The sequence below is a fragment of the Monodelphis domestica genome, chromosome 6, assembly GCF_027887165.1.
Source record: "Monodelphis domestica isolate mMonDom1 chromosome 6, mMonDom1.pri, whole genome shotgun sequence".
In the NCBI taxonomy this organism is placed as follows: domain Eukaryota; kingdom Metazoa; phylum Chordata; class Mammalia; order Didelphimorphia; family Didelphidae; genus Monodelphis; species Monodelphis domestica.
The window spans coordinates 172,781,808-172,794,112 of NC_077232.1; the positions used below are offsets into that span (position 1 = coordinate 172,781,808).

General features: G+C 41.4%; 1 protein-coding gene across 3 annotated transcripts in view; it reads right to left on the reverse strand.

The window, feature by feature from the left end:
• The window catches only part of MAML3 (mastermind like transcriptional coactivator 3), a 556,838-nt gene that overhangs the window by 327,682 nt on the left and 216,851 nt on the right, over positions 1 to 12,305 (reverse strand). The gene's annotated exons all lie outside the window — the stretch shown is intronic.

The following is a 12,305-nucleotide window of genomic DNA, read 5'->3' on the forward strand; positions in this document are numbered from 1 at the left end:
GGAGGGTGGAGAAGGAGAAAAGCCGGAGCAAGGCAGAGGGGCCACTAAAGGGAGGGGAGCTGAGTCAGCCCCCCTCCCTCCCAGGCAGCCACTCCAAGCCCCCGGAGCTGAGTAAATGAGAGGCTGTGGCCCGGCAGGCCAGGCAAGTTCTCCCTCCCTGGGCCCAGCAGTGATTGATTCCGCTAATGACAGGGCTTTGTGACTTTTCACTAGCCAGTAATAGCCAGCTGAATGGGCAGAGGAAGGAGCTGGCTTCGTGAATAAATGACTAATGATTTGCCAAGCCGGCTGCTAGCTCCCTCCCTCCCTCCTTCCAGGCCCCTCCTCCACCCTAGGCCTGCACGCATGCACGCACGCAACACCAGCAGGCAGGACAATGCTGACTCTGGCCAGCCCTGGCTCCCCTCCCAGAGGCTTGTACACTTCCCCGCCTGCCCGCTGGGTGCTGAAGGAGGAGCTTAAGGGCTCAGAGGGTGGAGGATAGATTTTCTCCCTTCCTCCATTTAGTATTGACCCTCCCCCACTCCCTTCTTTCTCTTCTCCCCTAGATTTAGAGAGGAAGGAAAGAAGGAAGGAAGGAAGGAAGGAAGGAAGGAAGGAAGGAAGGAAGGAAGGAAGGAAGGAAGGAAGGAAGGAAGGAAGGAAGGAAGGAAGGAAGGAAGGAAGGAAGGAAGGAAGGAAGGAAGGAAGGAAGGAAGGAAGGAAGGAAGGAAGGAAGGAAGGAAGGAAGGAAGGAAGGAAGGAAGGGAGGGAGGGAGGGAGGGAGGAAGGGAGGGAGGGAGGAAGGGAAGGAGGAAGGAAGAGAGGAAGGGAGGAAGAGACGAAGGGAGGAAGGGAGGAAGGAAGGGAGGAAGGAAGGAAGGAAGGAAGGAAGGAAGGAAGGAAAGGAAGGAAGGAAGGAAGGAAGGAAGGAAGGAAGGAAGGAAGGAAGGAAGGAGAGAGAGAGAGAGAGAGAGAGAGAGAGAGAGAGAGAGAGAGAGAGAGAGAGAGAGAGAGAGAGAGAGAGAGAGAGAGAGAGAGAGAGAGAGAGAAGGAAGGCTATTTGGTTAACTATTCCTCCTCTAATATCCATCCTGTAAGGAAAATGAGGAGGGAAATATCAAAGACTTATTGAAAAGAGCAAAAGGCCTTTCCTCCCTTCAAGCTCTGTCATCTTTTCACCTTGGAAAATGAAGCTTGGAAAACCTCAAGAACATACCATACCTTCTTTTAGTGCATTCTTTTGCCAAGGGTTTTTAGATGCAAGAGGAATTCCACCTCCCTCTCTATACCTCTCCCCATCCCCCAACTCATCTCCCCATCTCTACAGCATCCAAACTTTCCATGTGGGTTTCAAAATGGAAACCCTTCAAAATCAGCATGATCAAGGTACCTCCTTCAATGGTAACCTGTTCATATGAAAGAATTCACAATACTGAGTATATTTTAATATTCCTTTATCTTTACTCCTCCTTGTACTTAGGGCATAACCTCAATGAAATAGCTTCCAGATTCCTCTTCAAACATTAATAAGGGAGATTTGTATCTGATGTAATGTGGCCAAGAGCCCCTGGATTTAGACAGGAGACCCGAGTTTGAGTCTAGGCTCTCTTATTCTGGTGACCTGGGGAGAGTTACTGTGCCCTCTCAATCTTAGCTTTTTGATTTATAAAATTAAAAAGAGAGACTAGAGGAGGTTCCTTTCAGCTCTAGATCCAATACATGCAATATGCTAAAAAAAACCTCTGGCAGCTCTCTAGTATCTATACAGAAGTGGAAGTATAAAAGGATGGGTGGACTATTATGATAAGAGCAGTCTGAAATAACAGCATCTTTTTAAAACTTGAATTTGTAGGAAAAGTCCTAGCTTGCATTAGCAAAAGAGTTTCTTCATCTTGGAGTTTCCTGTATCAATTGAATAGCAGGTTCTATTTATGTTATCATATATTCTTCTATGTCTCTTCCTTCAAATATAAAGAAGTTGGGGCCAGATTATAATGTTATCCAAAGACAAAAAGAAGCCAGAATTCTAGTTTTTAGGCTTTATTCCGATAGCTCCTAGATCCTCCCTTATGGATATATCTCTTTTAATGGTGGTAATGGTAGTGGTGATAGGTGCTGGTGGTGATTATGGCCGCAGAAGGTAGCAGGAGTTCACTATAAAGCCCTTTACAAAGCTCTTTGTCCCACACCAACCCTGTGAGGTAGAGGGTATCTCATACGTGGTTTCCTGGCCTTTTATTTTCTCTTCTATTGTTCTGACTTTATTTCTGCAACATTTTATTGCCCTACTTTTTTTTTTAAACTTTCAGATTATCAAAAGAAACTGCCAGTTCCCCACTTTGGATCATTTCCTCCAATTGCTATCACTTTCTGCTGCAATCTCTGGGGTCCGTAAACAACACTTCTCTAGTCTATGACTCATCATTTGACGGTAGTCCTTCTCCCAGCATTTCTGTGATGTAAAAGAGAATTTTCCAAATCAATCTTTTATTCACTAATAGGTCAAAAGATTCCATTTCAAATATTAACTTCTTCAGTACTCTCAGAAACATGTGTGTGATGTGTAACATGTATTAAAGCAACAGCATCTGAACAAAGAAGACCAAACTCCCAGCTCTGACATGTACTCATGGTGTGACCCTCTGAAGGTCACTCACCCTACTTTGAAGAGGCGATACTCTATTTTGGTGTATAAATTCTAGCATGCTAACTTTTTTCCCCATCATACTACATTTAAGTTTCATTAGGCAGCTGTTTTTACACACACACACACACACACGCACACACACACGCACACGCACACATGCGCATGCACACGCACACACACATGAATTCAATAGCTATTTTATACTGCCTATAATTTATGTAAAGGACTATCCTCACCACCCATCAGGAAGACAGTTTTTCTTTCTTGGAGACTGGTTTACACCAAGCCATCTTATATAGCGTTAGATTTAAAACCAACTATACACATCTCTAAGACAACTGGACTGAATTAGAATCCAATTTGTAGCCTCACTGGAAAGCAAGCTGACCTGCTTCCTACAGAACTCTTCCACCATTTTGATTTTACTAGGACTATCCTTTGGACCCATGGGCTTACTGGCCCAGATGTCGCACTATAATCACTCACCATGACAACCAACCATGACCCCTCCATCATAAATCTCATAAATCCATAGGACTGCTTTCTCACAATAGGACTTGACTGCCAACAAGTTCCAGAACACACTAAGCTAGATGTCTCTATGACTACTGTCTAGGAACAAAAATGGTGGACTTAATTTAGTCTTTATTCAGTCAGTTATTTTGCTACCATATGCATTTATAGGGTTAAATAAATTCATTAACAATTGTTTGAAGGGGGAAACCATAGTGGTTCAAGACCTTTGGGTCTCGATTTTGATACTGTTCTTACCAGTGCTATTTTTCTTTCATAGTTCCCCCCAGAATCTAATTGACATAATGGGTAGAGTACTGGACTTTGGAGGTAGGAAAACTTGAGTTCAAATCCAACCTCAAATAATAGCTGTAGGAGCCTGAGCATAATTTCTCAGGGCCTAAGATTATTTTTCTACATGGCTATGTATTTACCTATAAAGTTATAGAGGTGAGCCTGGTGGCCTACAAAGTCCATTCTAATCTTAAATCTATAATCCCATATATAATGCTTTTAGGGGCAGCTAGTGGCTCAATGGATAGAAAGCCAGATGTAGAGATGGGAGGTCCTAGGTTCAAATTTGGCCTCAGATACTCCCTAGCTATGTAATCCTGGCCAAGTCACTTTACCCCCATTGCCTAGCCCTTACCACTCTTCTGTCATGGAACCAATACTTATTGATTTCAAGATGGACGATAAGGGTTTAAAAAAGATATTATCACCTTTGTCTAAAGGTCTGGACACTAACATTTCAAGGGTTAAGGGCAATTCAATTGTATGTTCTATTACAGTTTTGGAAACCACTGTCTTTACTCTATATTCACCACTGAAAGAGAAACCTTATCATCACTCCCATACTGAGCTCTGTTCCCTGCTATTATTTTTGAGTCAAGTGCTGTGCACCATAGGGGCATCTCTATGTCAAAGGATGAAATAGGCTTCCTGCAATATATCTGATCAGCCCAGAACATCTGTGAAACTGGACTATGATAAAAACAAAAACAAAAAACCACTAACCCTCTCAAGAAACAAGTCAGAAGAACGGGATCTGCCATGATTGAGTATCTGCTGTGGACATCTCTAAACCAAAGCCATCCAGATCCAAAACAAAATTGTTGACGAGGATGTTTCCCGTGCCTTTGGCTATATGTCCAGTACCTGAGACTACTGCAATTTCATTTTTTAAAATTTGATTTGGTGGATTTTATTGATTTTGATTGCCCTTCTTTCAAAGTCAATTTCAATTCCACAAGTATTTATTGAGCAACTATTATGCACTTAACTGAACTAGAAGCATGGGGGAGATAAAGGAAGATTGAGACATAAAGTCTACTTTCAGTCAGCTTACAATATCATTGAGGGGTCAAAACATTCACAGTAATGGTAGTGGTAGTGGTGGTAGTTCACGTTTTTACAACACATTACAAAGCTCTTTGTCTCCTGACAACTCTGTGAGATAGAGGATCTCATACTATCTCAATTGTATGGTCTTTCCTTTTTTCTTTTCCTAACATCTTCTAGAAAGCCTTGCTGTCCACTGTTATAGAAACACAACGTCCTTGGGTCCCAGTTTCCCATGAAAAATAAATAAGTTCATTCATGATCTCCAAGATACCTACCAACTCAAAAACTCTATATAGTTCCTTTGTTCTGGTACCCAACTAGAAAATAAAGTGAGATAGTACGAGTCTGCGCCAAAGAGTACAGTACAGGCAAAAATAACTATAGAAGGTGAGGACAGGAGATGAATTAATTATAAGGTAAGGAAGGTTTCACAGAGGAGTTAGGTGAGATTTGAAGGATGGATATAGAATTTGGATAGGTAAGAATGAATAGGAGGGCAGGCTAGGCTAGAAGAGAAATACAAGCCAAGAGGTGAATGCCAGGATGGGCATGGCTTGTGAGGTGCTTGCCTTGACTGCTGCAGGTGGGTTACATAGAGGAGTACTGGAAAATAAGTTTAGACTGCAAGGTGGGGCTAGTTTATGAGGGGCACAGAAAGCCAACATGAAGAAATGAGATTTGATCTTACTGGTTCTGTTGGTCCACTATAGGCTTTTGTGTAGGTGATTGACAGGACTTCAGGGAAATGAATCTGGCATTGTTGGTAAAAAGTGGATGGGAAAACTGTATTATTTCAGTTATAAGACAGTTAGTTGGTGCAATAGTGTATGTATGGTATGTGTGTACATGAAGACATCCAGAGACAATTCACATACTAAGGTGGGCTGAGATTGAACTAGGGTGGTAGAGGTTGAGAATGGAAGGGAAGGGGCATATACAAAAGACCAGGAAGAGCAGGAAGGAATGCATAGGAAGTAGTGGACTAATGGCAAAATTTGTACCTTGCCCCAGGAAGAAAGGCACCTAGTAACAAGGAAAACAGGAAAAAGACATGGAACTGATCATGCCCATTGACAGAAGGGTCATGTAAATAAGCTATGCCTCATTCACTTTGTAAGACTTCCAAGTTTGACTTAGTTGCTTCTAGATATAACTGATGACAATTTTCTCACTGATTACAGTTCTGAGAACATCTGAAAGGAAACTAGAAGAGCAGGAAGCAGAGAATGTACATTCTAGAGGACACATTTGCCTTAGAACCAACCTTACCCTGATTGAATGAGAAAGCCAACTGATGGCTGTTTCTTGACTTTTCCACACTGGTTCCAAGGTGCACAGCCTCAAACCTAGGAAATGCAGATCCTGTGTTTCTGGCTTTTTTAAAAAAAAATCTCTTCATCATGCTCTCCTCCCCACCCCTGCCACCTCGAAAAGTAATCAATGGCAGACAACAATAAATCTTTCTAACAGCAGCCTCTGTGTAATTAAATGTATTGAAAATGGAAAAAGAAAAAGACTTGGTGATGCTGTTATTACCAACCTATGCAGATATAAAGATTTAGCTGTAGCAAAGAAGGAAACATACTGATTTAATATGCAAGTGAGAGGTTAATATCTTATTCATTAATTTCTTAACAAATTATTAATATGTGGCATATTAATATGCAGTATTTTAACATTATTTGGTACTAGATAGTTATGTCTTTTGCTGGAAAAAAAAGTAACCCTTTTCCTTATTGATGAAATCTTGGAGAAAAAATAAACTAAATGTGATAGGTAAGGGAGAGAGCATTGGTGTGGAGTCAGTGGATCTGAGATCAAGTCTCAGCTGTTCTTCTTATTACCTGTGTAAACCTAAGTAAGTCATTTCACTGGGCTTTGGTTTCCTCATTTGCAAAATGTAAGAGTTGGACTACATAATCTCTCCAGTTTCTTTTAGTTTTAAATCTGATAGTTGTAGGAGGCCGGGGAAAGTTTTTTGTTTTTGGTGTTAAAGGATATGATCTGCATCCTCAACCTGTGCAAAGCTGGATAAGTCAGAAAGGTGCTGATGTGGATAGAACACTGATTTGGAATCTTGGAAGAAATGAGTTCAAATCCAGCCTCAGATACTTGCTACTTGTGTAACCCTGGATCAGTCACTTATACTCTGCCTGTCTTGGTTTCTTCATCTATAAAATAGGGATAATAATATCATCTTCCTCCCATGGTTGCTGTGAAGATAAAATGATGTAATTCTATAAAGAACACCATAAACCTTAAATGATACAGAAATGCTAGTAATTATTATTGTTATTATTATCACCTCTTCTTTCTGGCTTCAATTTCCTCTAAAATGAAGAAGTTGGGTCAGATCATTTCCAATTTAAAATCAATAATCCTATGATCCTAGCTTAGAACTAGTAACAAAAGAGAGAGAGAGAGTTCTATCCCTTTGAACAGCTAGATCAAATTCTGTCCATCACTGCCCTACCTCCATTTGTTCAAGGTACGAGCCTAAATTTAAAAGGCTTGCACATACATTTTTCTAACTTTTTGGTAGTCAATGTTCTCAATGCAAATGTGTATGTGTGTATTTATATAGATCTATGTATATGTGTATATATCTATATGTTTGTGTGTGTATATGTACTCCCTCCCCCCAAAAAACTATGATTAAATTGGCTAAGAAGTCAATGAAAGCCCTTTTAGCCATGTAACATCTTTGCAACAAGCCCAAGGAAGGGAAAAAATTGGACTCCTGTGTTCTGTCTTTGATGAACAGAACAGACTCTAGGCTCTGACTTAGGAACACCCTGCACTTATCGATTTGCCAAAGCAACGGCCTCTGCATTGGAAAAACATTCAAATACTTTGTCAAATTCAGAGACAAACAAAAAAGAGGTATTGCACATTCCCATGTGTTCCTGTGAAAAGTACAAGAAAGCCAAGTGTCTTAGTCATAGAATTTTAGAACTTGAGAGAGAGAGCTCTAGAGAACACTCAGTCCAATTTGTTATAGATGAGAAAACAGAGGCCCCCAGCTATGGTGACTTCTTCAAAGTTGCACAGCTGGTTGATGGGAGTGCCAGTGCTAGAGAGGTCTCCTGGCTCCCCAGAACTCTCCCCTAGCAAAAGGGGCGTGAAAACTGGAAGCCAAGTAAGGAAATGAAGACTTTTTCGGTAGAAGTCCGAATCTTGAACTAAGTGAAAATAAAAGCCATCGGGGGGCCACCTGACCCACATTCTCTGTGTGGCACGAGCCACAAGCGAGAATGGGGAAAGACTCAGCACCAATTGCAGCTTCTGATGGGTCCCCAGACCACTCAAGAATGCCTGCTGGAGTGAGCAGAAGCCTTAACTTCTACAGGTGGGTAAGCGTGTTTCAAGCACCACTTATGCCTCAAAGGAAAGCCCTGCAGCAAATGGAAATTTAGAAATGGACTAAAGCCTGAGTGGCAAAGAATGGACTATAGGGCCTTTCTTTTAGATAACAAGTGATTAATACCCTCACCACATCCTCCAGACGCTTCCCCTGGATTCCCAGAAGCAGCCACATCAGAAGGGAAGACAGTACTCAGCAACCATGTTGTACAAGGGGACCAAAATGGCCCTACGTCATTATCTCCTCCATTAATCTATAGCCTTAGTCTAGCCTTATGGACCAACATCCAATAAACCCAGATACATTTGTGCCATTAACTAAGAAACCAAACCACCCCAAGGCCAACTTTTAAATGAAAGATAAAGAAGTTACAACCCAAGCTTTTAAAATTCATTTCAATACATTTTTTTTCAGTCAAATAGGACCCTTGGATTACATGAGATATCATAGATAAAGAATATAATAACTGATGGAGATTTTGCATCTCAGAAACTATTCCAGACATTTGGATTTTAATCAGTCTAGTAAATAAAACACAGTCACTATTAAGTGAGGACATCAATGGACTGGATCGCAGGATCATGGATTCAGTGCTGCAAGAAACCTTAGAAGGTATCTAGTCCAACCATCTCTTTTTACATATAAATAATATGAGGCCCAATTTGGGGAACTGAATGATCCACAGTCTCAGAAGCAGAAAATTGGGAGAGCCAGACTTTGGACCTGGATCCTCTGCTCAAAATCTAGCCTTCTTAAAAAGTAGTTACTTTTTATTATCATGAGATAATTGTTATTAGCAACAATAGTTCTTAAGCTAATCCATACAGTGAAGTCTTCTTAATAATTGTCTAACAGGGGGAAGCTGGGTAGCTCAGTGGATTGAGAGTCGGGTCTAGAGATGGGAGGTCCTGGGTTCAAATCTGACCTCAAACACTTCCCAGCTGTGTGACCCTGGGCAAGTCACTTGACTCCCATTGCCATTGCCTTACCACTCTTCTGCCTTGGAACCAATACACAGTATTGATTTCAAGACAGAAGGTAAGGGTTTTAAAAATAAATAATTGTCTAACAGGTAACGACAGATGGTATGTATAAACGCAGGTACCTTTCCTCTAGTGTGGAACACGTGTCCTAGTTATACATTTCTAGGAATAGAATTAGACATACTAGACTTTTGGTTACTGTTTCTGCTCTCTAGTTCAGGATTTCTGCAATAAACAGGTAGAAACAGAGTCAGGAAGATAGGAGTTGCAATCTGACCTCTGACAATGACTATGGACATATTAGTTGCCCTTCAGAAACCTCATTCTCCTCATCTAGAAAATGAGGGATTTGGACTCAGCTCTAAAACAATTGTTTTCTAATCCAAAATTCAGGGTTTCTTCTCCTAAAATCACGTGATACTGAGCTAAATTAGAACCCCTTATACAAGCTGTCCATGCAAAAAAGGCTACGACGCCTTAAACTACTTCAAATATTCTCTCCTAAGAAATCATTAGACCACCTCCAGAGAAAGCCCCAAATCCAAGGTAAGTCCTAAGTAGACCTTATTTGTATTGCTCTGAATAGGGACGAATTAGAGCCTAGAGGTGCCTATCCCCAAACCCTTAAAAAAAACCATTTATAGCCACTAACACAGAATTCCTCGCATTGGAACGACCCCAATATTGCAGACACCGCGGCTCCGTAGCAGCGAGGGCCTATAAATATGGAACCAGACCCTCTTCATTGAGAACAAATGCATTTTTTTAAATTCATGGGCTCCATGTTAAAAACTTTGGGACTAAGTGATCTATCTCAAGTTTTTTCCAGCTGTAAATAAATGTCTGGTTTTCTTGTGAAGTTCCTATAATATCATCCTGTCCCCTCCTACCATTATCATCACCAGAATTCTTTTTATATCCATCAGAGTCTGAAGGTTTGGTGGGCAGCTAGAGTCAGGAAAACCCGAGCTCAAATCTACCTCAGGTGCTTTCTCTCTGTGTCACTTCACCCTTTCTGCCTTAGTTTCCTAATCTATAAAATGAGCTGCAGAAGGAAATGGCAAACCATTCTAGTATCTCTGCCCAGAAAACCCCAAATGGGATTATGAAGAGTCAGATGTGAGTGAAACGACTGACCAAATACAAAATGGTTCGGTAGAACTCGGACCTGCTGAGATCCAAGTGTGATGAGTGAGGTTCAGAGGCAAATGCTAGTTTCCTGCTACTTTCCCAGCTGTGTGACTGACCCCCTTCTTGGGCTTCCATCTCTTTCTGTGCAACATGAGATTTGGGCCAGGTGACCTCAAAGGGCCACTCTGGCTCCCAAAATGAGAAACCTAAGGCAGAAAGAATCTCTCTTAGAGGCCAAGCTCCTCACTAAGACAAGGAAATGGCAGCACACAGAAGTCACATGGGCTGCCCAAGGCCACATGACCATGAAATATCTTCCAGAGGCAGGATCAGACCAGGGTCTCTCAATTCTAGAATCCACATACATTCCAGTGGTTTTTTTTTTTTTTTCCAGTTTGTAAGGAAGCTGAGAAAATAGCATGAACACTAGAGTTTTACCTTATTTTTTAAGAGTTTTTTTTTTGTCATTATCACTAGATTTAGTGGGTAACAAAAAAAAAAAAAACCAACAAACCTCTGATTAGTTCTGGTTGCTATTCATTATTCTCCCTCTTTGTGTTTCTAAAAAAAATCTGCATTACAAACAACTCTCCAGGACTTTATCCCAATCAACCTATCTCAAGTCTTGCAATTAATATTCCTAATACAGTTGTATTATTATTATTATAGCTACCCTATAGTGGCTCCATTAGGCCTTGTAAAAAAAATAAAACATACTCACCCAAAAAAGGGCAATGAAACTCAATAACAAGTAAGCAGACCTAGATCTCTATGGAAAGGAGGCAGAAATTGGTTAGTGGCAGTGGATTGGCCTAACAAAGCTGGTGGCTCTGGTTAACACAGGAAACATACAGAGTACCCTTTAATTGTACACATGGAACAGCCATCGGCAATTTGCCTAGTGGGCTTGGATACCATGTGGCTGATAGGTCTCAGGAGAACAGGAACATGCAGGCATGATGGATTAAGTGATTGCTATTGGCTGTGCACTTGCCCTGGATACTTCACCGTGGACAGTAATCAATTACCAGAGACCAGTAATGATACCAATCAAATGTACTTAGCACTTGTGTACTGCCAACCTAGGGGCCGAAAGCCTGACAGTTTGAAAAGGCAGCAGCAGCAAAATGGGTCTGTGTGTGGGGCGATGTGTGAGGTGGCCGCCTCGGAGCTTCCAACCAGGAAGGGCTTCTCTTTTCCTCCTCTTCTTATTAAAAGATAAATGGATAAATTAGCCACCCACCTGCCCCACATTAAGGTGTATTTTAAAACAAGCAATTTCCTCCCTTCCCCTCACCCCAGAGGGATGTCAGCTCATAAATAGTCTGACATAATACAAAGCATCCTGATCAGCAGTTTTGTGTGAGCCAAGAACGTGGAAGAAAATCACAGAGTGGAGGCTGGGATAAAGGGAGAAACCAGCTGCCTATCTCTTCTGCAAACCTCCAGCAACAAGAGAGTTCAGATACTCTGATGTTACCTCCTATTTTTTGGTTCAGTGATGGGAAACACTGTCTCATCATAGTCTCCAAACGACTCAACCTAGAACGTTATTTCCTGGACGGCTTTCATCGAAAAGCTTAAGAAAACTTTCGAATTTCAGCATCCTGATATTCTTGCCAATTGTAAGATGCAAGTCAATTCCACCTCCTTTCCCATCTGGCAAAGCCTTCCCCTTCCTTCATTGTTACTTATACTTAGAATTTTATGCTGACTGGTGGTTCTCAAGATGAAGAATTACGTTCTTACTTGATGGGGTCTTCTTTCCCCATCTAGTCTCCACTTCCATTTGAGCCTGTTTTCATTTGCTTAGTATTTATTCCTCTGCTTAGAAAGCAGGAAGACCCAGGACTAGCGCTCTGACTGATCTCTTGCCATTGCCAAGCAGAGGCACTGAGCAATATGGGAAAGGGAAACTCAAGAGTAATCACTTCATACTTAAACTTGAGTTAAAATGAATCTGGGAAATTTAAGGTATTGGGAGGGGGTGAAGTGGGGAGGAGAATTCAGTCCCATGTTTCCCTTGGTATGGGAAAACTCACTGTGGAGGTACAGGTGGGGAAGGTTTGAGGAGAGAAGGTTTAGAATGGATTGGGGGGAGGAGTGAGATGGTTCTTACTTTATTGAGAAAATTAAGCACACTCAACATGAGACTCTTCTCCCACTTTCCTCATCTCAAAACCCTATGACAACATCTCTCACTCTCTTCTCCTTTCCCTAGATCCTCAACAAAGAACTGGCCTTTCACTTTGTCAAAGATAACTCTTCTACAAAATTCTTGGTCCCATTCCCTCAAAACTTCTCCAACCAACAGATTTATCTTCAGAGTTGTATATTCTGT